The sequence below is a fragment of the Lytechinus variegatus genome, chromosome 2, assembly GCF_018143015.1.
Source record: "Lytechinus variegatus isolate NC3 chromosome 2, Lvar_3.0, whole genome shotgun sequence".
In the NCBI taxonomy this organism is placed as follows: domain Eukaryota; kingdom Metazoa; phylum Echinodermata; class Echinoidea; order Temnopleuroida; family Toxopneustidae; genus Lytechinus; species Lytechinus variegatus.
In genome coordinates this window covers 78,154,917-78,182,790 of record NC_054741.1, presented here as the reverse complement: position 1 = coordinate 78,182,790, position 27,874 = coordinate 78,154,917, and the positions used below count along the sequence as shown (strand labels likewise).

Here is a 27,874-nt window from a genome sequence, read left to right as displayed (position 1 = left end):
AAAACACAATAAAATGTTGGAATTTTTTGTGATGGATGTGACAATTTGCGACCGTCCTTTGTGAAAGATTGTTTTTGTCAGAATCAGGTGCGCCTTCAAAATGTTTAATGGATATAGGATTGTGATGGTAAAAGAGGAAAATTATGCATGGATGTATAAATGGACCTGTCACATAATGGGTCTAATGATCTGAGAAGCACGTTTATATGATTAAATAATCTAATTTTCTTTAGCTGATTTATAGAAGTATCTGAATGTTGACAGTCTTTTTTTATATAAGCCCGTCCTAGATGGGACGTATGGTTTCACACTCGGTGTCTGTCTGTCTGTCCATACGTCTGTCCAATAACTTTTCCTTGTAAATGCCATTACTTCAGTTTAACGTAACCTAGGCTCATGTAATTTGGTTTGTATGTTCATAGCATGGATCCCAGAAAGCCTAATGATTTTCAGGTCAAAATGTCAAAGGTCAAAGTCACAGTGACATATTTTCGTCTTATCCTTCTGAAGTCCTTGTAAAGGTGATAACTTAAGTGTAACATAATATAGTTTCATATAATTTAGTGTGTATGATACTAGCATGGATCCCAGGAAGCCTATTGATTTTGAGGTAAAAAATGTTAAAGGTCGAGTTGCCACCTTCCACTTTTCTTACTTGACCAATAACTCCATTTTCCATGTTACAGGCGGGCATATTATGTGCTTGCCCCAGCAACACTCTTGTTAACCTTGGACATGTTCAAATTAAATTTGCAGCTATTTAACAGTTTTTTTTAATTGTTAGACAGTGTATGACAGAGCCGTTAAGGAAGAAGCCTGAAGCCTTTACTCTAAAGAATGACTTTTGAGATACCTTTCCTTTATAAGAGATAGTAAGATGGAGAGGTTAACGTGAATAATTGTAACAAGTCTCACCCATCCTTCACATTATCTGCCTACTCAAATTCAGCAGCGCTTCATCTGCGAACCTGAGCACTAGATATTATTTTACTCCTCTTATTGGTAATGTCTCTACTTGAGGGGGGCTCCTTTATTTGTCCTCGATATCCAATTTCCCCGCAGCAAGATCTTTAAGCAGGGTGTGAGGGCCCTTCACGGAACTCCATGTCACGGTGAGTACGTTCTACATTGCGCCAGTGCCTATGACAGACTTATCGTGACTTGCGCCTCTCACCGCACTTTCGTCCCCTCTTTCGCGTCTCACTTTCTTACTTCCTTTTTGTTTGAAACCCTCTTCTGTCTTTCACAGCCCAAGTGTTATTCACGGTGCTCTTGGAGTGTTACTGTGAAAGCCGCGGCTAGAATGCGTTCTGTTTTCGCTTCCTGCGCACAATCCATGACCATCTCTTGCTCTTGTGGTTTGAATAAAGAGGGGAAGGATGAACAAGGGGTTGTTGTAAAAATGAATCAAGGATCACATGCTGTACTGGCTCAAGGAAAGTTGCATTTTTGAAGATAAGAAAATTTTAAAAATTAATATCTGTTGTACAGGTTTTATTTCAAACAAAAGTCATGCACATATTTATCAATTACTTTTAAATTAATTTCTCAACTTCTAAACTCACACCAGGGGCTGGTAATACTTAGCTTCGCAATCATGGTAGAACATTGTTTTACGATTGATTGCATTGACTACAATGTACAATTATTATAATAAAAAAAAGGACTCGAAGCCTGCCATTTTCTGGTTAGTCGGTATGTTTTTCCTACCAGGAGTTATATTTGATTCTTTATCATAAATGTTGGAAAATAAGCAGGGGTTGGTTTATATCAGAGGTTCATTCCTATATCAAGCATCTTTTATAAACTTTTGATATTGCACCAAGTGGAGAGAGCTTCCGCGGCAAGACAAGGATGGAATTCCTGACTTGTCTTCACAGACTCATGAAAATAAGACAAATGGATGGATCGGAATGGAATTATGGGATTCCTTCTCTTCAAATCCACCAAAGCCGCTTTGCATAATACATCCAAGCATGGATAGCAAGTTAACATGGGTATCCCTGCATGGCATTAAACAGTTATTGCTGCGCATGAAGATTCTCCAAAGCTTAGTAAGGATCTCTCTCATGATAGATTAGATTTCTTCTCTCTCTATTGTATATTTGCTTCTTTTCTTTTTCCCATGTTTTAATTTTCTGCATTGAGATAGGGGATTTAGGGTTGGAAATCCCACAGGATCTTGCATTCTCTTCTCTATTTCTGTCTTTCAGTTCTCATCTTTATTTCTGTGTATTCTTCTGCTGTAGTATACTTCAACTTTTTTTTTAACTTTCTTTTATTCCTTTCCTCCCTCTTTATATCCCCTTTTCTTTCCACTTCTCCCTTATTCCATCCTCCTTTTATCTTTAATTATCTTCATCCTTCATTTCTCATCTATCTTTTCCCATCATCTTAAAATCTTTGCATATAATGCGCCATCCATCATTACTCATCTGAATCTATTACCATAGGAAGTGGAGTTCCAGAGATGATTTTTTTTTCCCCACCAGAATCATGATCCTATAGCTGACTCAATACGATATTCATATTACCAAAGCACCCCTTCTTCCAGTACTAAACTCCCTCATAAAATCACGTACTATACTGTACACAATGTTTATCTCTTCAAAAATACCTGTACACAATGTTTATCTCTTCAAAAATACATATTTTCCCCCCTAAATTCTGTAGACCATAGTTTAAAAATGTTTATAGATTAAAAACATTACCACATAATTTGTTTTCACAAAGTGCAATCATACTTTGAAATTTGTTGAGGGCTCTCAAATAAGCACTTATGAGTCATGCTTCACAAAACCACATTTGTAATCTCCTGTTTTAATTTTCTATATCCATTCTTTCTTGTTTTTAAGAGCATGTGTAAAATTACAATTTCACATCATAATTCTTTATTCAAACATGTTTATATAAATTATACTTACCGATTGATAAGAAAAGGGATCATAAATGAGAGAGGGAACAGTGTTTCATCATGGCTTGGTGTTTTAGTTGAAGGGTGTATAATGATTTGTGTTGAGCTGGGTGTAAAGGTGTATCCTGGTAGTCATTAAGCTAGCATTGTAAAGGTTTGGTGATCAAAGATGTTAAATAAAGTAGGTTGTGTACCTGGTTGTACGTATGTGTAGTGAATGTTGATATGATTATTGTATACAGCATGTTATGGAATGTACCTGTACCTTGTTAGAAATACAAGATTAATGATGTTTTAGTTCTTGGTGATTTTATTGAATTCTATTGATTGTAAAAATTGGCATATTGCATGTAATAATGCTGTACAGTTAAAATTGGCATATTGCATGTAATAATGCTGTACAGTTAAAATTGGCATATTTCATGTAATAATGCTGTACAGTTTATGCTGGGCAGACTCCGGGGTCTGTTATACAACATATACTCACATTAAGTCCTAAAAACTACTCTGTGGTGATCATTTTTTGTCTCACCTGCATAGCAGAGTGAGACTACAGGCGCCGCTTTTCCGACAGCGGCGGCGTCAACATCAAATCTTAACCTAAGGTTAAGTTTTTGAAATGACATCATAACTTAGAAAGTATATGGACCTAGTTCATGAAACTTGGCCATAAGGTTAAGCAAGTATTACTGAACATCCTGCGTGAGTTTCACGTCACCTAACCAAGGTCAAAGGTCATTTAGGGTCAATGAACTTAGACCATGTTGGGGGAATCAACATCAAAATCTTAACCTAAGGTTAAGTTTTTGAAATGTCATCATAACTTAAGAAATGTATGGACCTAAATCATTAAACTTGGACATAAGGTTAATCAAGTATCACCAAACATCCTGCATGAGTTTCACGTCACCTAACCAAGGTCAAAGGCCATTTAGGGTCAATGAACTTTGGCCAATTTGGGGGTATCTGTTGAATTACAATAAAAACTTTATAAGTTTTTGGATCTGATTCATGAAACTTGGACATAATAGTAATCAAGTATCACTGAACATCCTGTGCAAGTTTCAGGTCACATGATCAAGGTCAAATGTCATTTAGGGTCAATGAACTTTGGCCGAATTGGAGGTATTTGTTGAATTACCATCATAACTTTGGAAGTATGTTGGTCTAGTTCATAAAACTTGGACATAAGAGTAATCAAGTATCACTGAACATCCTGTGCACATTTTAGGTCACATGACCAAGGTCAAAGGTCAATGAACTTTGGCCATAATGGGGGTATCTGTTGAATTACCATCATAACTTTGCAAGTTTATTGATCTGACTTTTGAAACTTGGACATAAGAGTAATCAAGTATCACTGAATATCCTGTGCAAGTTTCAGGTCACATGATCAAGGTCAAAGGTCATGTGAGATCAATGAACTTTTGCCACATTGGGGGTATTTGTTAAATTACCATCCTATCTCTGTAATACCGTGTTTACACATTGACTCGGCTCGCGTGTTGAATCCGCGAGCCGGGTTGAAGACTGCGAAGAAGGGATCAGAGATCGCGTTCATACGTACATATGAAAAGGCGAGTTCAACACGGCTCGCGGATCTCGAACGGAAGAAGAATTATGACGTCGCAAATTAAAGGCGGGAAATTCACCGCCGGAATCGAATCTTGTCCGTGCGAACAACAACAATGCCAAAAGTGAAAGCGCGCGCAGTGACCTAGATCAAGAGAGTTCGACACGGCTTTCTGTTTACACACAAAAAAATTGCCGAGTCTGACTCGGGTCGCGGGTTGAAACCTTCGATTTTCTAGGATCGATAAAGCCGTGTTCGACACGGCTCGCGGATCACTCTGATCGCATTTACACAGCATAAAATTGCCGTGTTGAGCACGGCTCTCGTGTTCAACCCCCGAGCCGAGTCAATGTGTAAACACGGTATAAGTGTATTGGTCTAATTCATAAAATGTGGAAATAAGAGTAACCAAGTATCACTGAACATCTTGTGTGAGTTATAGTAGTTTTCAAAGTCAGCACTGCTGCTATGTTGAATCGCGTGATGCAGGTGAGACAGCCAGAGGCATTCCACTTGTTTAATAATTTCCTCTTATTAATAGCATACTGATGTACATTGGTGTCATTAGAAAAAAAATGACTTACCATGTTTTAAGTTTCCCCTCATGTCTAAAATGTTCAAATTCGCACACTGCTTCTTCATTCCAGTGAATATGCAGATGAATTACTGGTGTGTGCATTACAAACACCAGGGTCTATAGGCATTGCGGTCTATAAGGGTTAATCAGGTTTATATACACATGTACCTTTTAATGGGTGGTATACCTCAAAAGATGGCATACTAGAACATTTCATGTAAAGCAATGATTTTTACAATGATTCAGGCCTGACCTTGGGAGCCACCCATTCAGGCTTACTCACTGAACCCCCTTTAACCCTATCTAGGCCGGGGTATTTTGGGAGTTCCTATGGCCGGGGGGGGGGGGGCCTCCCAGGCCCCCCCCAAGATCTCGGCCGTCGACCGCGCGATCGCGCCGAAAATTGGCACGCGGGTTGCCTGGGGCATAATCTACAAGATTGTGTAGTAATTTATTTCATGCGAATCGCTATTAAGTGATTATGCTAATTTATGCGTAATTAGTATGCGAAATCATACTTTTCCCTCTAACTCCCTAAATAAAGCTCTAAATGTACTAATTTTTGGTATAGACACTCTTTGTGGTGTCCTTAGCAAGTGTACATGAAAAAAATTGTGATATCAAATCATTTTCTTATGTATTATATTGTTTTTGCAATTTCTTATGTATTTCTTTGTTTTTTGACCTTTTGTTTTTCATTGTTTTTTCAATGAAATTTGTTGGGGACTCTTCTGTGATCATAAAAAGCATAAAATGAATATATTTAGACTAGAAAAACTAAAAATAATCATACATTTATGAATTTTGGTTGAAAACACAATTTGCATTGACTTTGTACACGAAATCACGTTTTTGAGCAATTTTCGGTCTGACATGCACTTACATAATGTTGCGTAATTTTGGAACCACGTACCCGGGTGACGCAAAATTGGTCTCAAAAGTTGCGCAAGACTTGAAAGTAAAAAGTCAGCGAGCGGCGCGGTCAAAAAATTTCGCACGGCGAAAATATCGCGCGATTCGTTGAGGGGGGGGCCTCCGAGGCCCCCCCCGGCCTAGATAGGGTTAATGGGGTAATGTACCAAATTGGATTGCAAGTTCAGCCTGATTTCTATTTAATTTGGATTAAAGCAGAAAATTAAGGAATAGTATAACAGGATTCACAGAATTTTATGAAGCCACATGGAAGCTGCTACCCCATTTTTCATTTGAAATAAATTCCGTAAATTATATATTCTTAAGGAAAAGAGAAAACAACTTTTTAGATTGCATTCATTTTGCAAAAACTTTTGAGTCATATTGAAGCATTTGGAAATGAGAATTTGTCATATTCATATTATTTGAAATATGTGGCAGATGCTTGGATGTTACATCACAAAATTTATAAGTAAAAAGTCTACAAATCTATTATTCATAAATGGATTTTAATCAAACATTTACTAATATGTTTTTCTTGTTTTTTGACATTCATTTAAATCAGCTTTATGACATTATTTACTGCTGTATTTTAGATTTTGAAAGTTTAATGAGTATTTTTTTTTTGGTTATCTTTACAGACGCGTTCCCCTCACCGAGCTAATCATCGCAGAGCTAGTGGAGATGAGAATGCTTTACCCCAGAATGCAAGATCCAACTCAGATCGTTTGAGTGATGTAAGTGATAATATCAGGCTTGCATTTCACTGAATTTACTTTAGTTTATTGACTTACAAAGTATTTGATCCTTGATATAAGTAAGGAGTCAAGTAATGATAATTTCATACAACTAAATTTGACTGCAAATGAAAATAATGCCAGTTAAACCAAGGATATACCTGTATATACCTCAAGTCAGCTAGGGAGTTTAAAAAATATATATTTTGAGTAAGTAGTTGGTCTTACAAGTCAACTTTTTACACTTTCTGTTCTTTTTTTTTGCTTGTTAAAACCACAGGCTAGCTCAGCACGGTCTGGGAGTGGTTATATGGTGAGTATCAAGTATTTGTTGTATCTTATTTTTATTCAGAGATGTTGATGATTGGTAGAATATCATTGTTTCAGTTTGATTTAAAATTGGCCTGTGGCACTTGGAAAAATATGGATGCACCTTGAAGATGCAGGATGAGAAATAAAAATTGCATTGGATGCTGTATCTAATGAGATCTGCAATTTTTTTTAGGTCATAGATTTAATAACAACAACTGTTAGATCTGAAGTACAAGGTACACAAGTACATGCAAGTTTTTCCGAGCATCCTCCAATTTTGAAAATCTGACATTGCTTTGAGTGCTAATATATTTTTTAGCACAGTCCTTAATTTTTATGTTAGCATTCTAGTTTTCTGGTACTGTAATGAAGATTGGCATGTAGGGCATCATTATTGTAAAATGTCAACCATGATTACAACCGATGAAAAACTGTTTGTTCTAAGCACACATCGAAACGGAAATGACAAACGTTGCCATAGAATTTCCTCAATTTAGGGATGAAAGAAAAGAGAGAGAAGACAGACACACTTGATAAACATTTGCCATCTCTTTCATGGCTATCGTCGAGACTGGATGTTAAAGGCACGTTGGCTGCAAACATCTCAAGTAAGACAGGGCTAACCTCCATGCCCGAGTTCGTGCTGCTACTCCTGTAAATTCAGTCATCCCAAATTAACGTGGAATAATTTTTGTGGTTGTACGTGCCAGTGACTCCTTTACTAGGCATGCAGAGAGCTACACACGTGAGCACACAATCAGACGCGCTCAAATTTGATTTCTTTGTGTTCGTGCTTCGCCAAGCATGAAATGGCCACATTAAATTGTCGGCAGCTCGTTCTGAGCGAGACCAGGCATGTTTTCCTTGCCTAATGCAAACAGCAAAAACAAAACAGATGGATTCTCCTTTCTTTCTCATCTTCTTCTATCATCCTCTTCGATAGCATTGGATGTTTGAAAAAGGAGAAGGAAAGAGGAGAGATGGACGTGCGTTTAACCCCATGAGCCGATGTCAATTGCAGAGTTTTTATTGGATCTACAAGCTCTTAAGCACTTGTGATTGTCAGAGTCGGTTTTCCTCCCTACTAATGCCCGCATTAGACGTGCGCTTGAAGTGTTGGTTCGCGTTGTTGGCACGCCGAGAGCGGGATGCGCGATCACGTCTCACTCCATCAAGCAGGTTAATTCAACGATGGCGGGAGCCGTGGTGGTGAAAGCAACCACCACCACCTCTACAATCCAATCCTTACCTGCTCTCTCCCATAGAATATCTTTCATTTGGCATTTCCTATTTCAAAGCCTACCAGGTACCACTCAATACTGCACACACTCTGTGACTCTGGATGTTGCACGCCCAGTAGTCGATAGAATGAAATGAAGGAGGGTTGGACGTGCTGGAGAGGATGATTTGAAATGACATCACCGTAACCACTGTTGGTGTGCATAGAAACTTTATCATGTTCTCCTACAATTCAGGCTTAGAGTTCACTTGGAAGCTTTCATTTATTGATTGCTTCAAAATCACCAAAGCTTCCGTTTTATTATTATTTCTCTCTGTTACCTTTATTCCCATTATGATGTCATATTTTACTCATTGTGGCTAAATATTACTTTCCTTACTTTTTCTTCTGAAACGTTCTCTTAATTTCTTCCTGTTTTCTTGATATATTTTTATCTGCTATTTCACCTGAATTGCTTTAAGTTCCAACAAGGTATTATAAACGAGAGATTGATTCATTCATGTGCTATAGTGATTAAGATGGTTGAATGCTCTCAACTTAAGAAAACATGAAGAATTCATAGGCAGGCATTACACTTTATTTGGGTATAACTACCTGTACATCATGACTATTTTTATTTGCTCTTGGAAGCAGATGTCATTTGCATTCATGGAAACCTTTTCCATGTAATCTAATCAAGTTCCCAATACTTGGAAATTAATTTGCAGAGTAACAGTTTTGGCATGGTCTGTGCTGATCTGAGGGGTTTTGTCAGGAAAGCATCTTAAGTAATTTCAAAATAGAGAATCCCATGATGCATGTACAAAATGAAAAGTCCATTTTTGTGTACTGCTTAATATTTTTGAATCAAACAATTATCTACACCGTTTTATAATTTCTTTAGGCATTGTCCAGGGACCATACAGTTCTATTCATGAAATGCTTTACGTGTTTCAAGCTTCATGACCAATTACTTATCAACCTTGTGGAATGATAAAGACACTCCAAAACTCTTTTGGTCAAAAGGCCAGATATGACCATGATGTACTGTAAATAGTCACTTGATTCTAAAACGTGAATAAAAATGTAATTTTTACCCATATTTATTAATTATTATGTTTGTAGGTTGTATGAAGAGTGCTATCTTCATCCCTCCTCCACCATGTCCACATCTGCTCCCTCTCTTTTCTCCACCCCTTCCCTTTTTTAAAAATCTAGGTTAGATGTGGAAGTATTCTCCAAAGATTAAACCGATTCTTTAGAGAAATTCACTTTAACTTCATGGGGAGGGTTTGTTCATATCTTTTCTCACACAGGGCGAAATTTATCTGATTTTTTAGGCTCCAGATAACAGTTATTAAAAAAATGTTTTTCAATCATGAGTTATTCATATTATTTTGATTACACAAGGGGCCTCATGTTACCTAATAATGACCCCGTTTTCCTTGATTCTTAATAACAAATTATTATAGCAGATACTCAATTATTTTAGTTCATTATAGACTTCTCCTACACATAGTACTACTGGTTTACCTGTAGAAGTGATTCACCAGTTTCCACCTGTGAATTTACTGATATCATTGTCATGTGTTAGGTTGTGAAATAACAGGCATTTCAGTGTAATTGTGATTAATTGACAATTGTCAATTACCCATGACACCCTTTCCAATGAATTTCTAGGTCACAGTAAATGATGTGTGTATAATACTCAGGTAATGCCACAAACATCTAGAAGTACAGAATTAAACAATATACCCGCTTTCAGGTGCTAGGCTGTTGTCTACCGAGGCTGTTTAACAAAAGTGACATGGAATAAATAATATTAGATAAACAATGCATGATATATACAAGTTACATACAGAATACAAAAGTACCCAAATAAAAGAAAACACATTTTAATTATGTGATAATAATCAAGGGGTCCAGATTTTGCCTCCATTTAATTTAAATAATCCTTTATTTATTATAGTGGAAACAGACTTGTAAGTTTTTTGGCAAAAGATAGTAGAATAAATATGAGTCATAAACATCACAGGGTCTAGGATATGAACCTAATTGCTGCATTAGCTACCTTTGTCAAGATGTTAATTCACCTCTGCAAGCTCCATCCAGATAAAATAAGTAGGTATAAATTGCGGGATACTAACTTGTAAATCTTATCAAATGTGAGAGTGATATAAAGAGAGAGGAAGGGGGGGGGGCTATGGATGATTCCATTATTTAATACAAGCCACGAGATGAACAGAATAATACAGAATTATTTTTGTGATTCCAAGTTGATTGATGTAAAGCTCACACCCCCACCTCCCACGTGAAAAATAAAAATAAAACGAATCAGTGAAAGAAAATCGAAAAATATAAAACTCTATTATCAAGGGAGCTTTTAGTCTCCTGAAAAATAGACATGTTCTATCCACAGTATTAGTTTCTAAAATTTGGATGTTTACAGAAATCCCAGTCTTGAACTGGTAGGGTTTCTTTGTGAAAAGAACCATAATTAGCCAATTTTGTGGCTGCGCTCGGAAACAAGAATCTTTTATGATTTCCAATTTTGTATGAGACGGGTTGTAAATCACTGTGGCCATACAGTGTCTCTTAGCAGTGATTATTCATATGACAATCATAGCCATTTTGATAGTTTGGTTTGATGGATGGTGGTTATCAAGTACTTTGCATGGATCTCGTGAGGGGTGTCTTCATCAGAACAAACTTCTGACTGACTTCAGCCTGGTCCCATAAATGCTTTACAGAGAATGCCGTATAATTCAGACTTTTGTGCACATGCAGCAAGAGCATTACACCAAATGTATATGCACATATGTGCTAAATTCAAGCTTTCGTTATGAGGTTTGGCTTTGTCTGGTTAAGACCCACCTGTGGTTATAGTCGCCACCAGAAGCAAGGGTGTACAAGGGAATACTATTTTACGTGTGATCACTTACAAAAAGAACAAGTGAAAAAGAATAGTTGAAGGGAGGGGCAATTATGAAAATTATTCTTTATTAGGCATTTCACATACAACCAAAAGTTCATAGCCTCCCCTTCCTCACCTCCCATAGTTGCCTTGAGAAACAAAAGAGAAAATTCAGCAATTTGTCGATTCAATCTCAATGGATTTTCTACACCTGGACTACAGTATGCAAAAATGATAAATATTGACAAAATTTTATCAAAGTTGTGTTACGTAGTACGTGTGATCAGCAAAGAGAATCAATGCAAAGTTTGTTGTATCTGTACTCTGTGCTTCATTGCTTCATCTCATTATTGAACTTGGTCAACCATCTACATTCATCAATTTCTCTTTTTAGTTTAGTGCTGGACAGTCATGATATAGTTGGAAATTGCAAGTCGAGGGTGGGCAAATTACAAGAGAGGAATGGTAAACTAAGTAAAGCAAGCCAGTTACTTCCCCCCCCCCCCCCGGTATTCCATATTTGGATAAATAGAATTTTTGATGTATGATAAAAAGGATTTAAATCCCCTGCCATACATCATTTACCCCATCCTGATTCAAATAAGGATTCATATATACACAGCGTAGTAAGTACTCTACTGAATATATTCAAACACCTTTTTAACTTGTTCACACACGTCCTGAAACACCATGTAGAAACATGTTAGGCAAACATAATATCCTGTGAATGTATTGATGCTCAATCTTCTGTTCACATTCCAGTTAGCAGATCTCTGTCATCTGTGCACAACTTTTACCTCCCCAACTCTACGAATTGTGGAGGACGTGAATGTAAAAAATTTCAGTCTTCTTAGCCAAATGTCTTAATTGAGCAAGCCACGAATTTGCTAGAACAATTAGACTGTTCTTGCAAAATGTCATGTTCAAATTTCAATGTGTTCTTATCTGTTGACTGGCCGTAGTTTATTAAAGTATTAACTTTTACACAAAAATCATGAGAACTTTGCACAAATTAAACAAGAATCGTTTTATGACTCAACAGAGAAAAAAAAACATTCCTATGGTTTTACACATCCAGGTCCTTTTCAAATTGTTTGTGTGTACCATAAAACTGCACTTCATATATTAATCAGTAAAATTCAGATTTATCAATGTTTTAAGTAACTTTGTCATTTTAATACTGCTAGCTACAGTCATGCAACATTTTTTTTGTGTGTGTGAACACTTCATTCAATGTAGACTTGTCCATTTGATGCCACTCCTTTCTTTAATGATGACAGTTTGTTTCTACTTCACCTACCATCCTTTTATTCTAATCTCAGTTTTAAATTGACGGCAAACCAAAGCACTCCAAGAGATAACATATGACATCTATCACAAATTTAACGCTTGTTTGGAAACTATAATGCATTGTGAAAGGGAAGATTGCCGAATCCTAATTCATTTTAACACTTTCTAAAGAAGTGTAATGAACTTGGCCAATTGAATGTACTTTCTTGTTGTTTGTCCTCATCTCTGTCTTGTCTCTTGAAATCTCTTTTTGGAGTTCTGATTTGATTTTCTCTCGCTCTCTTCTCTCACACTCATTCATTCACTCGTTATTATACAGCTAATAATTTCACATCTAAATAAGATGCAACTTGTGTCAATGAGAATCCTGAGAAGCATTCATCAAGTGTCTTTTCTGTGATTTTTCACATCCAAAAAATTTCTCTCTGCCATTCAGGTGCGAAGATTAAAGAAGTGTGTAACACTTGTCAGTGATCAGGGAAACGCTCTGTACAATTAGTTTTGGGAAGTAATGACGTTTTTCCCTGATCAAAGTGTGGTTAGTTATAGACCCCTTGAATTAAGCAGTTAGACTTATATACATGTATAATAAAAGATATCCTGAGCCCCCCCCCCACCCCTGCACCCTATCCAGCAAGAGTAATTGAACATCGAAGGCATGTATCATTTTATAACAGTCTCATTGAAAATAAGAAATTGCCTGGGAGGAAAGGAGCTTTTAGTGGCTGTTCAGAGAGCGGAAGTCGAGCCATTTTGTTGTTTGTTTTGATTAGCTTTGGGCTAAATGTCAGATTATCAGAAAAATACAACACTATCAAATGTTTCTTCTTTGGTAGGCAATGTGACAATAGAAAAGGACATATTTTGTTGTTGGTTGACAGTCTAGGATTTGGCGGAGGGGAGATAAACAACCCTGCAACCTCCAGGCTGCAATATTAGTGGCGACAAAAGGCGTTGAATAACGTTCCCATTTCCGTGACCAGTGGCACTGCTCCTTTTCTTTCTTGCAATCAATAAGGACGGTCAACCCGCCAAAGTATTCCCCATCTCCATCCCCATTCTGCATACCGGGTTGCAAAAATATTATGGCAAGTTTAGAGTTTCATGGGCGATTGGTGTCCACGGGCCTTAGAGCATTAAGGTGTAGGGTAGATGGAGTGAGAAAGATTTGGTTGCCCTGCTGATGTTCAATCTGATATGATCTTCAAGTGGTTGCTTTAAGCTGGCCTGTCAGGATGTGTTCATTCCTATCTATTTTCCCTCTCTGAGTTTTAAATGTATCATGTGACAATACTGAACTTTTTGTTGGGGTCATTTGGTTGACTACTTGCCTCAAATGAGAGCAATTTGTTCAGTAAAAGCAAAACCTTTATTTTTTTATTTTTTGAGTGTAGAATCATGGGTTGAATGGTTGCAATGATGTGGCAATGAAGCTTATTACTGCAGGTGCCCATAGTAAGGAAGCAACAGTAAAATATCTTTGAAGATTTTTTTTTTCAACCTGATGATTAAAAATTTATATCTTTGGAATCATACTAAAAATAAGCAACATTAATCATTTATTTTCTGCAATTTTCCTATATAGTCTTCAAACTCTTAGTCTGAAAAAAATCAATAAAATTGTATTGACTTTAATTGTACTTGGGTGAATTTCTATTGTTCAGGACATTAGTTTATATTATCAAAAGTACTCAATTTTCTCATATATTTTAAATTAAAATATGTCAGTCTTTCCTTCTGAAATTTGGTTATTTTTAGTAAACGTAATCCAGGAATACCCCCATCAATATGCACACTAGATATTGAATGATTTAGTTCTTATAAAGCATGATACTTCATACTTTGAAATTGTCCGTTCAGAAAACCCCCAGTGTTCCCCCAAAGCTAGTGATTCCTTATCCCCTGACCTTTTTAACCACTGCAGATTTCACTCTTACAAAGCCCTAAAAATGTCATTTCTTTTTATCATCTTGCTATATGTCACTGCAATAAAAAAAAATGGTACTCAATTGAGAACCCGGGATTGCAACAATTTCTTTATCCCATTCTAAGTTATGATAATACCCCCTTTAGGCAAAATATTCTAGCAATAACAAAGTTCCAATTTTGCAGAAGCTGACATCCGGGCAGTGAATGTATAAGGTGCAATAATTGGAAGGATTTGGCGCTTTTCGCTCAATAAGCCTTTGCTGTTTTCTTTGCTATATTTTTTCCCTTCAGTTTTGCCAGAGGGTTTGTTATGAAATTATGAGAATTTTCAAATTTCAGAAAGTCCTCTTGAGTTATTGTGAACTCTGGTAGATTATATATGAACCAAACAATGTTATTAGTCCCCATCTAGAAATAAGAAATTCACAGTGGAGTTATGCAGATGATGGTTATTGCTCAGCATAGCTATTAGCTTGTAAATTGTCACCAAATACTTTTAGCGATGAGGGTTAATATTGACTCGATTATCAAGTTCAGATTGCACTCAAAATGCAATTCAGCCCAACGGGAACATGTACAGACTGTAGTAGGGGAATTTCATTGTATCTACAGACTGATTAAAGAAACTTTTAGGAAATTACATAAACCAAAACCAGTGTTAAATCTGAAATCTTTCTGAATGGCTTAGATATGTAAAGAAACATTGGCATTCTTTAGAACGAATAACCCCAATCCTACCAAACTGACTCCGTATCGATCATCCATTCCTTTTCTATGAGATATTAAAGAACAAACAGTGATAAATCTGAATTTTCTAACTGGCTTGTACATAAGAAGTTGCTTGTAAGAAATGGGACTTTTTGAAATAAGTTACCTCAATGCTACCCAACTGGTTTCCCAATTTACCAGTGATGAGCACTGCGTCTCCATTGGATGTCTTATTGTACCTGTACCGTTCTGGGCAATCAGCTTCGAAAAAAGATGCTTGAGCTTTCTGATGATAGAGGCTACAGACTAGTCTCGATCCCATAGTCATCCCATTAAATAGGTTATCACGAGTGAATAAAGATGGTGAATAGAGAAAACTGCCTATTTGATGATCATTTAACATGATGTCCTTTGATACCTACCTGAAAGTCAAGTAAGGCCTAATGAATAGAAGCTATAAGCATAATCAAGTTGTGATCAGCAATGGATCTAGAGACTCTTTCTGGACAACAGTTTCACTTCCAGGGAAGCATTACCTGAAGCTTTGCCACAAAGCCTGCTAAAATTGCCAGAGTGTCTTGGGATAGGTCCCCATCGGCACTAAAGTATCAACAGGGAGCTTCGGACAGGGATTTATCCACCATTTCCCTTGTGAGGGTTTCAGAAGCAAATAGATGGAACAAGTTCAGTTTTACCCAGAAGAATCCAAACTCTGCATGATTGCCTGAAGATCTCTTCCTGCAGCTACGTTACATTGTACGTGTGAACACATCACTCATTGTTGGCAGCAATCAGGTTGTCAGGCTCTTGAGGAGATAGGGGATTGCGTTTTTGATATCCTGTGAATCCGGGTGGTTTAATGTGGCTCGAAAAACCCATTACTTGGGGTTGCTGCTAGATTATTGTGAAAAGAAGCAGATGGATATTTTGAAGAAAGCTTGTACATGGTCTGGTAATCCTCTACCTATTCCTCCCTAGGATATACCTTCATGATCCGGCTTTATCCTTGGGCCTATTTGTGACAGTGGGGTGGAACTAGGCAAAGATGAATGTCACAAACCGAACGAGTCACCAACAAGAAAATCTTGCACTCCTAAACATTCAGATTCATTTCTATTTAGTACAACAAACTTTAATTAAAATTAGATGGCCAAACCGAGATGACAATTTTGTTTTTTTGTTCAAAATTCTAACAAATTGTTTTGGAAAGTTATTTTTCATGAAGGGGGGGGGGGGTGTGGGGATAAGGAATTCTGTGAATGTACGTATGTTTTTTATTCAATTGTGAAAATGGCTTGCTTTTCCAATTTGACTAGAAATTGTTTCCCTTAATTTGAAACATTAATGAGGATGGTTGTATCCTAATTTGATAAGAATTTTGCGAAGATAATAAACATTGTCAAAGTGAAATTTGAGTACACTGTGCTATAGTTTTTATCTTAAATGAAATGTAATTTTCATAAATGGATGGCCTTTTTTACTTATTACAAAGGAACTAGAATTTTGTTTCATCTAATAAACTTTGATGCAGATTGTAATTGTAAAATTCATCAGAAGAGAAGAGTTATAGTTTTCTATATAAACTGCCCTTTTTAAAAAGCTTTTATTCTAATCTTTGGTTTACTTTTAACTCTGGTTTTAAGTTGTGCTTTAACTGCAGATAGCAAGTTTGTGAGGAAACAACACAATAAAAGTAGGGGCAGTAGAACTATAAGGGGAAGGGGAGCCCCTCTGGCACTTTTTTTCAATAAATGTTTTTATAAAATGCCATCTGATTGTGATTGTGTATACTCCCACGTTTGACTCGGTCTCCCCCTCCCACTCTCGTACCCATTCTGGCTTCTGGGCCTGTTGCATAAAACTTTTCACCTGAGAAAACTCAGGTAATTTTTACCTGAGTTTTTGCCCTGTGTTAAAGTCAATGGCAGAAATCAGACTAACCTTAGTTTTCAGTTTTTACCGGAGTTTTCTCAGGTAAAAAATTTTATGCAACAGGCTCCTGGTAGGTGTAAGAAAAATACATGTTATCAAAATTTTGGCATTTTTTTTCTTGGGGGGGGGGGAGCTAAGACTATATGGCATAAGTTAGTCTAGATCTCAAAATATGGGGCAACAGCTTTCATTCAATCTGAAAGGTCAAGTATACCATGAAAAAGCGTAAATTAAAGAAACATATTTATGGTTTAGTGAAAATCAAAGGTAAAATAGAGTTATTTTTAAAAATTGATTTTGCAATGTAATATGCAAGTATGAAAGCATTATATTTTTCTCAGCAAATTTGAAATTAGTTCCCCTGTGCATTTGATATACAATCCTGACATTGTTTCCGTACACTTTTTGAATTTTTTTCATTACCTTTATATCTTCGAAAACCATTCAAAAATTAAATTTATGTTACATGTACTTACTTATACAAGAGTAGTTTGCATTTATAGTTATATTACAAACTTTAAAATTTTACAATGTGTAACTTTATTATTCTGTGATTTTTAGGGCATATCTTTGATAGGTTCTTCTAATATTTGTTATTTGTTAAATCTTACTTGACATCTGTTTGACATATCCTTAAAGCAGCAATAAAATATAAATTTTACTGTTGGCAATATGAATAATGTAATCTGATCAAATAAGGCTTTTAATGTTTTGTTATGAATAAATTAAAAATCAAGCTTACTTTCACTGACAGGACAATCTTGGTAAATACCCTTTTCTGAAAAATAGTAAAACCTGAATAAAATTTCCTCCTGTTTGTGAACTATGATTTATCAGAAATGAAGTATAGTGACATGTATTAGTATTAATTTAAGATTTGGGAAATAAGATGTTATACGAAGTGAGATCGTGGTTTTAACTTGATATTTGATTGATTAAGCTTCTAAGGAGATCAGATGGAGATTAAAGGAGATAAGTTTCTAAAATTAAGGATTAAATTTGTCAGATGAAGATACACAAGTAGCATCTTATTGTCATCTATGGGAAAGTTTCTTACCCGACCACTTCCTGAGTAACCTTAAATATAGGAGCCATGTTGATGAGAATTCTTTTTTTTGGAATATTTTGTTCTTTTTTTTATATTACGATTGAAAAGAGAAACCATTCATCCCAAGTATTTATATGTAGAACTTTGGAAAGTAGATGATGATTTTATTTGTGAGAGTCATTGATTTAATCAGTTTGACAAAGCATTGTGAAATTTGTTTAAAGGAGAAATATTTTGATTATGAATGTGGTCTTATTATATGTCAATGGAAAGGTAATGATGTGGGTATTATCAGTGGGTCATTCAAAAATAACGAAAATAATACATGAGGTGAAAATCACCGATTAAAAAACGCTAAAATGCCTCTTCGAAATATGCCTCGCATCGGTCTTTGAATTGACCCGAATTTGATGACATCACTGTCTGTACGAGAGGCGTGATAGGCTCTCCCACATGAAGCTCCACTTGCATGCAAAACCTGTTGCGTGGGTACGTTTTCTCCACACTGTTATTGAATACTTCGATCACGAAATGAAAGAAAACCCAGAATTTTATCTAGATTTGGATTTTCAGATTGATGATTTTGAAGATGAAGAGAATGATGATGAAGTGAACAACAAAGTGACGTAGTTGGAGGTAAATTGGGGGAATTACGCCGATGATGATGAGTCGGACAATTCAACTTGCAACACCGACTCGCTACCAACTCATGCAGCTGCTACAAGTGCTAGCTACAACGCGCGAGCCAAATTGAATTCATGAAAATGAATAACCACATCCAAACAGAGTCTACTACCTCTTTTAAAATTAGGAAAATAATGATATAACTGTACTTACAAACAAGTGAATATAATCCGAACCTGAAGGCAAATCAACTGAACGAATAGCAGCAGACGATATGCACCGACGATAAACTTCATGTGGCTTGGATAGATTGTCACTCGTTCTGTTAGATGTAATTTTTATCTCATTAATTCGACAAAATTACGAATAATTGCAAATGATACACAACATTAATTTTTTCATTATTATTCATCTATGTAAAAATATAGTAACATCTCGTATTATTTTTTAAATTACGATAAAACCTTTTTTGAAGGAAAACGTTGAGGTAAATTAAAATTAGATGTAAAAAATCATCCCCATCATGCGTAGCATATGTGATCGTAAGCAAACCATCACAAGACATGCCGTATTGCTTGTTCGCCTTGGCTGAGAGAGTAGATCTATGCACATGTTGCACAGCTCTCAATTGGCAAGACAAGCAAGGAAGGAATCGTAAACAAACCATCACAAGACATGCCGTATTGCTTGCTCGCCTTGGCTGAGAGAGTAGATCTATGCACGTGTTGCACAGCTCTCAATCGGCACGGCGAGCAAGGAAGGAATCCCGGTACATGTGTTTGAGATGGTTTGTTTGCAATGACATACAAGCTACGTATGTTGGGGATGATCTTTTACATCTAATTTTAATTTACCTCAACGTTTTCCTTCAAAAAAAGGTTTCATCGTAATTTAAAAAATAATCCGAGATGTTACTATATTTTTATATAGATAAATAATAATGAAAAAAATCAATGTTGTGTATCATTTGCAATTAAACGCACTTTGAAGTTGACCATAATTCCTGGGTCAGACTATGCACTACGATGTGCACTTGCTAGGCCTGAAGTGAGGGAGATACAATGTTGAAGAGAGGGACAACTAAACCCTGATTCTGCAGATACTGTGATTGTGTTTTGAACTATGATGTGCACTTGCTAGGCCTGAAGTGAGGGAGATACAATGTTGAAGAGAGGGACAACTAAACCCTGATTCTGCAGATACTGTGATTGTGTTTTGAATCAGGATTCAAATAATGATTCTGGCAAGAGATTGCATAAACACAGCCGGAGAGAACTAAAATTACTGCTGTAAATATGACATCCAGAGAGACCACCCCCTGTATGTGTATTACTGTACACATGCGTGACCAAATTATTTCCAAACACCCCCTAAACAAGTTTTTCTCTGTGTGCAAAATAACCCCCTAAACAAGTTGTCGCCAGAATATGACCCCCTAAAAAAGTGTCTACTTTTCCTGTTTCCCAGGCCCGTTCCCAGGGTCGTTGCTTACAATCGGGAAGAACCCAAACACTTTTCAGAAATGAGGGAAAAGTTATGGGAAAAGCTTGGGGGAAAAACATACCCTAACTATGTTTGATCCAGCAATTGACCATTGACCAGTCTTTCAAAACCACCACATTCTTAAAAAATCAGTGTTAGATACCCTGAACAAGTGCACACAAGGCCCGCGTCCAAAACTGAAAAAAAAAAACCCTTTAAATACGGATTTTGGGTCACACATGTGTACAGCGATATATTTGACTGGTAACCCGGACCACCTGTAAAGACCGTAATTTTAGCACATTTTTTGTTTGTGATGCAGATTATCTATGAAAACAATTTGTGTAATGTTACTGTCATATGATCAGTTTAAATAAATACTCTGAATTACATGGCTCACCATGGATTTAGAGATGATTTTGCACACTTTTGATGGGGCATGTGTACATCAATCAACTTGAATGGTCATTCTGCACAGGTTTCATATTTTTAAAGTTTCCTTTTTGTCACTTCTCTGAGTAAGCCTCGATTTGAATTCTGTTCATGAAGGCTTGGAAGAGAAGGATAAAGGTGTTCTCCATTGTCAGGAATTGAGTTAGAAGATGGCTTATGAGATCATGATGTTCCATCTCCATAGATCTATCAGTTAGGGTCAGATAGACATTCATTCTTTGTGAAGGAGAGGAATCTTATGCCTTTCTGGCTCTCAAGGTGTTATGTGAATGTGATAGGGGTTAGATGAGAAGGGATCTAGTATTAGCCATGAGGGTATTATCTCCTGTCACTTGGGAGATAGAAGGATGCTCTTCAAATATCTTTATACAGCCGATTGTGAGGGGGTAGAATCGGGGGACTTTAAACTTCATCTAGAACATATCACTGACAGCTTATCCTACTTCTGAAGGAGGATCCTTACTTTTTATCTTTCAGTATTGCATTTTGGACCCATATTTCAGCTATTTTTAGTGATGTGAAGTTTAGAACAAGTTTTTTTTTACTTTCTGAATCATTCAGGATTTTTTCTTATGGTTTTAACGCATTCATTTTAGTTTATGAGTCACAAGTTTTATTTCACACTATTTCACTATACCCTTTTATTTGGATATGATGAAGTTCTCAAAGATGAAGCTTTTTTCTTTATGCACAAGTCTTGATATTATTTGTCATGAAAAAAATTCCTTTGATGTCTCATTGTTAAATATTGATGTTGATGGTTTTGGGGTAGGCAATAGAAATGAATAATGCTACTCTATGTTTGCAATAAAGGCAAGTATACATAGTGTGAGCCAAAGTGGTTAGTATGATCTATTGTATATCATTATTGATGGTACCGTAATGGAAGTTGTTTTGTGATGTTATCAAGACTTAGTAAGAAGATGAGAATGGCAAATTTATTGTTTTGTTTGTACTTCATTTTAATATCAGGCTTCCTGTTAGTAATGCTTTGCCAACAATGATTACATATTTCAAGCCAGAGATTTTTCAAAAGTTATTTTTTTAACACTCCAGTTGCAGTATTTCTTAAATGTTAATTGTGTTGGTTTTCTTAGTTTCCTATAAAGGTATGTGTGATGCTATATTCACATATTAAACATCAATTATTTACATCTTGTACTGCAACTCTCGCACCCATATTATATATTTTGGTTTCTAACTTCAGCTGTAGCATGCATGTTTTCAGCAAGCCATGAATCTAAAATTACTGCTCTCCACCCAGAAGGAGGATACAAATCCTTCAACATATTGAGCCACAAATTAGTTATTCTTCTGGGCATGAATGACATTAACAACCTCTCTCTGTCTTGTGTGTAAATTAGTATTTAAAAAAAAATTATGAGCTTCAAGTAATTTTCAGAAAATTGTTTTGTGTTTTCCTCAGGTGTGATTTTTGTGGTAATTTGTTTTTATTTGAATGACTGATTTGGTTGTAAAGCCTGGCACAAACTATTCCATTCATTGTGAACCAAACTCCAAAGAAATTCTATATTCAATATTTGATATGAACATCCCAACTGATAAAATCTCAGCTATCAGAGTTCAGAATAGTGGTAGGAATATACTGAAATCAAAATTTGGTGTAGTTCAAGCCTCTATGTAGGAATAAAAGCAATTCAAATTCCAAATCATAATGATGTTATTATTCACTGTGACTTGAAGCTGATTTTAGACTTTACTCCAAACACAGGGCTTGTTGCACAGCAAATTTATGATTTTATTATCCCTAACATTATTCGGAATTTCAAATGAAATAATTTTTATTTCTGGAAGTTTTATATTTAGTGTCAAGTGTGATATATCAAAAAATTGTGTCGTATTGATGTGCGCTAGGCTTAACATTGCCTCACCCCTCTTACCTTCCACCTTCCATATCCAGATAAGGTTGGGGATATAGTATAAAGAGACACACAAATAATTAAAATTGTACATGGTTTGCCATGGACTTATAAAAGTTATGCTTGTTGTACATTTGATTTTATCTTTACTCTCTAAAAAAATATATGCTTAACCTAGCATAGGAAATTCTAGCTGTTTCACAAGTGAATGAAAATCGGTTTTGTGAAAGAGGGTGCACCGGTGATGTGCGGGTGCATGCCAATGTCACTATATTTGAGATTTTCCCATCTGCATAATAATGAGAGCAGGCAAAGCCGGATTAGCTTGCCATGTCAGGGAGATGTAGAAAGAAGGCACCTGCATTGACTTGGATTAGAGTTGAGTTTCATCTATAATCATTGCAGTCAAGGAAAACTGACTGGTTTGTGTGAGGAGGGATTGATAGGTTCATGGTAGTAGGGAGTTATGAGGGCAGGGGGTGGGGTAGACCATCCTTTGAATTCTGTCCTCAGATTCATAATTTATTCATTAAATCTGCATAGGCCTATTTTCGCCAATGTTGCTGGCTGCTTAGAAGATGTGCCTAGTGAGTTTGCATTACATTGTGAATACCCAATATGCCACTGACATCACACATTTAGACCTGTACGTTATGTGCATTATATAAGGGTTCGGCAGTATGAATTGGGAGTGGAAATTTTGCTTAAATCCCTCCAAAATTGAATAAAGTGCTCTCTGTTATGACAACACATGCGTAATCAGTATGCCTGCCTGATTAAATGTGTCAAAATCCTAGCTTTAACGTTTCAATAAAAAGAATTGTTGATTTCAGATTACTTTCAGTTTTTACGTACTAGACGTAATATGATGCACCCTAAATTCATAGTCCTGTATCCAGAAACACACAGCTGACAATCAAACATTATGTGCCTTGGTGAAGGCTTGCCTTGCATAATGTACACATGTATGCACTCTCTGTTGCCTACATCCTTGAACCTATTTTATAACTGGATATCATATTCTTTCTTCTGCTAGCTTTAATATCTGTAATCAAAGAGACAATTTTCAAATGGTAATAGAGGGCTATTCATTTTTTAAAGATTTTCCAGAAGTCATACTTGGTATTATCTTTTTAGTCTTAACACAAGAACCCTGAATTCTCTGCATTCAACATTCAGACTGATTAGAAGTGTAGGGAACTGCCTCTATGACTGATCATAATTTCAAGCCAAGATCTATACAATGAACACCAAATGCAGAGGAACCACTGTAGATTAGATGGAATTCATCTATGCAAATCTCCAAACCGCCAGCTTATATTCTAATCTGGAGATTTCAAGGGCCCTATATGTAATTGCCCGCCGATAGCAAGATATCTGTGCTCCCTAGCGAGGAAGGATTTAAATTTAAGATGCCATATCAGTCATCCAGTAATACACAAGTTATTTATTTCTCTTGTGACATCCCCCTCCCTTCCTTTCTTTCTTTCATACATTCTCATGCGTTTTTTTGTATAGTTTGTGTGGTATTATACACAGTTGTGATATTTTCATTTCAATTTTCATTGCAGTAAACTATTGTCTTAGTCTAATTATGAAGAGAACAAGACCCTTTTTTATTTCTTTTCTTACTTTTGATAGGACCGAGTCAGATTAAAGACGTAAACCAGGTTAATTATCAAACCCAGAAACCTAACCATATTTCTGAAGTGGTCTTGGTCAGACCCAAGGCTCCTTTGCAACTGACCTCTTGTTTTTAAAAATACTTGCATATCAAATTGCAGTACTTAGAGTTCAGACTAGGATTTTACTGGACCCAAGACCATACTCAGGACTGGCTTCAAGACTGGCCCCGAGTTCACTATTTCTTTGGGCTCAGTCTTAACCAATAGTTTTTTTTCTCACCTTTTAAAAAAAAAGATATCTTAATGATGAGCAATGTGTATTCAGTTTTTAAAATTCCTGTAGAAATAGGTAGTTCAACCTTATAAGGAGTTGGCTACATCATCTTATGATTGGAAGGTCCCAATCTGCTTACCCACTCTACTAACTGAAGCATTACCATATTGAGAGAGCATTTGTATTGACAGTTTAATCTAGCTGAATTAAACTAGGCTATCATAGATGCTTTTCACAGATTCCCTATGAATAATGATATTTACCCATATTTTTTTCCATCAAACTACTCTCTTTTCCAATGTAAGGGCAATAAGGTTATGTATTAATACCCGTATTGAGTAATGTTTGAATTTTACCACATGATCAAAGAGGTGTCATTCTCCTTTAATGGAGAAGTGGAATAAAAGTTGAAAAGGCCATCTGAAGGGGAGAGGGTAGAAAAGTACAATCAAATTAAATAAGCTTAAATAATAAATGAAAAACATGAAGTAAATGCCACAATATTGATTTGCATATAAGTGAAATGTCTTCTTTCATAGTGCCTTTTTTAAAAACTCAATCCATTTGGCCGATGGCAGAATATGATAATTTCTTCACTCAAAGTGGGGAGGAGAGTGGTGTAATATTAAGCTTTAAGCCAGGAAAATCCCCTATCCAGGCAAATAGGTATATTAAAGTCTCTGCTTAGATCTCTATTCTAGCTTTTACTCTGCTATTTACAATTCATATGGATTATGGAAAGAGAAATATTCTTGGTAATAAAGACAAAGAAATACTGTCAAGCATGAGCTATATTAGATATGTCAGATTAAAGCTGTTCTTCACCCCTCCTTATTCCTCGCCCCCCCCCCCCTCCCAGAGGTCCCCATGAGGGCAAATGAATATATTCATATCTACTATTGATTTCTAGTTTCATCTTTCTAAAGATATGCTTCCATCTTTTATAAAATAAAACATGCATTTTTTGGGTCTTGTTCTGTGATTACTGTATTTTGTGTACTAATTTTTTTTTTTTTAAAGAATTTGTTTCCATTTCAAGGCCCCTGTTCCACTATGCTGATTTTGCTATGATTCTGCAAACCTTCAGATCGGCAAGATGAGGGAAAAATTAAGCTTGTCACTGGGAGTCAGCAAAACATAATTTGTAGAAAGAAAAATTGTCCAAATGAAAGGGGGATTAATTATGTCCACTTGCCACTATTAGTACTCCGTGAAAGACCAGATTACACTAATCCCATGACTGCGCGGCTTGTCGTTTACCCTGTCCACACATGCAAAGTTATTATATTCCTCCTGATTTCAAATGATTCTTATCCCGCCCTCCGCTGATCAAATGATTCAAACGGATCAGGGTTTCAGATCATGATAATGGAATGGCCCCTTTATATTCAAGATGACTGAATTAAAAAAAGAAAAATTACCATAAATTCTTGCTACTCTGCTGATTCTACTCATACAGTGTGACAATATTTGAACCCGTGCTCTTCCAGTTCAAGTGCAGATCTCTATACCACTAACCCTCCACACTTCCGTCTAGGAAGCTAATGTAGAAGAGCTGTTATATCGTGACCCATTGATTAACAACCATGCATGTATTGATGGGGCATTGCTCTTGTATTATGAGCCTACTGCGAAGTCATGTTATACAGCCGATGATATATTGGGATTTCTTAACAAGATTCAATCAACTCCAATTTCACCTATTAGGCTCAGTTCTAATTGATTTAATCTGCAAGTTATTGCTGCAGCCATGTACAGCATAGCGCAAGAGGCTTAATTGATACTGTGTGGGTAAGATGAGCTAATTGTGTGCCATGGAGCAAACTCTTTTATCAGCCGGTTAATTTGGCTTACTTTAATTCAGGCAGACTGTTATTTCTCGAGCCTGAATTAGCTTTTGATTAAATTACGACAGCTAATCAGGGGTTTATTGCATTTAATTCTGCACAATGAGTATTTGTGCACTCCAGACGTGTTGGCACTAAATGTTTGGTTTCGATTGCTCTTTTGCGATCATAGTGGAGGCCTGTTTTTATTGATTATGATAAATGGTATGAATCAAATGCCTGCCTCTATATTACAAATATGGCCTCATTGGATCAATTAAGATCATTCATACCAGAAAGGTCATATTAGTCCAATGTAATGTAATATATATCTTTACAAATTGAATGAATTATACACGGTAGACTTCACAATCACATGCCAAATTTTTGTATGCTGCATTATAAATTGACTGTCTATTAGGTTTGGAAATAAATCATTCTGATCATGTTTGTCATTAATACTGGAGTTAGTAGTGTGTTACCTTTTCCAAATGTGAAGCTTTGTGTGTACAGTAGCTATAATTCTATCATTTATCATGTTTCTTGCATCACCACCCCATAGTACACTTTAACAGTTTCAGGGAAACTGGTTTGAAAGATCCTCTTCGCTAGCATTCCTATCTGATCGCCGAAAGTGGTTTCAGAAAACCACTTCATGGAAAGCGATCTTTTTGCTATAGGAACACTCTCAGTTTTGTGTGAAATTTTAAACCGCAGCATAGGCATTCTACGTACAACAATTTTTATAAACTCTCCCTTCGATAAGAGAACCCCCCCCCCACTTAAAAAAAAATAAGCTGGTTATGAAGATCTGTAGACAAACATTATATTGATGAATTCCTTAAGTCTGCAGACATATTTGCTAAGCATATGAAAATGTGGTGACATCAAACATATTGATGGATTTCTTATTTAATGAGAAATCTTTGTGGAAATGTTTGCTAGACCGGCTTCACTATCACAGCAAACATTCCAAATGGTTCTCACTTTGTAATTGAACATTCAGGTAAAAAAGATAAAGAGATTTGTCACAGACAGATCTAGCAGATGACACGGAAATTTAACAATTTGCAGGAGGTAAATATGTACTGATCTATTAAGTCAACAATAATCAGAGATATAAAATATTTGAACTGAATCATCTGGATTTTATCATATGTTGATAATTCAATAATAATATCACGTTCATGGACAGTCTCTTAGGCATTATATATCAGCATAGATTCAGAATTCTCAACTTCGTTTTCTTTTTTTGTGTCTTTTTTTATTTTGCAGTGTGACAGTGAAAGCGATCAGGACACTCATGTAAGTACACTACTTTATGATCTGATAAGAGACATAAAGAAAAGGGGAGGGAGTAGTTGCCAAGCTTCAATGTTTAAAAAGAAATATATCATGTCCCTTGGGAATCCCCCCCCCCCCTTCCGTATCCTTCTCACCCCCCTCCCTCGATTAGAAAGGAATGTGCAAATGTCTACACTTATTTGAAGATTGCTTATTTTTATGAATAAGAAAAATGATTGATTGCATATAATAAATAACTAGTATTAGTGTTGTAACTTTCTTTTCCCTTGATATCTCTATTGTGAATATTGTGTTAATTTTACCTGTTTTTTTATTAATACCTACGTATATGTTATTGATA

General features: G+C 36.1%; 1 long non-coding RNA gene across 1 annotated transcript; it reads left to right on the top strand.

Moving 5' to 3' along the window:
* The first annotated feature begins 62 nt into the window (after positions 1-62).
* On the top strand, positions 63-27,643 carry LOC121409146. Its single transcript, XR_005969126.1, has 4 exons — positions 63-87; positions 6,618-6,713; positions 6,994-7,026; positions 27,505-27,643. It is a non-coding gene; the product is annotated as an uncharacterized LOC121409146 (long non-coding RNA).
* The last annotated feature ends 231 nt before the right edge of the window (positions 27,644-27,874 follow it).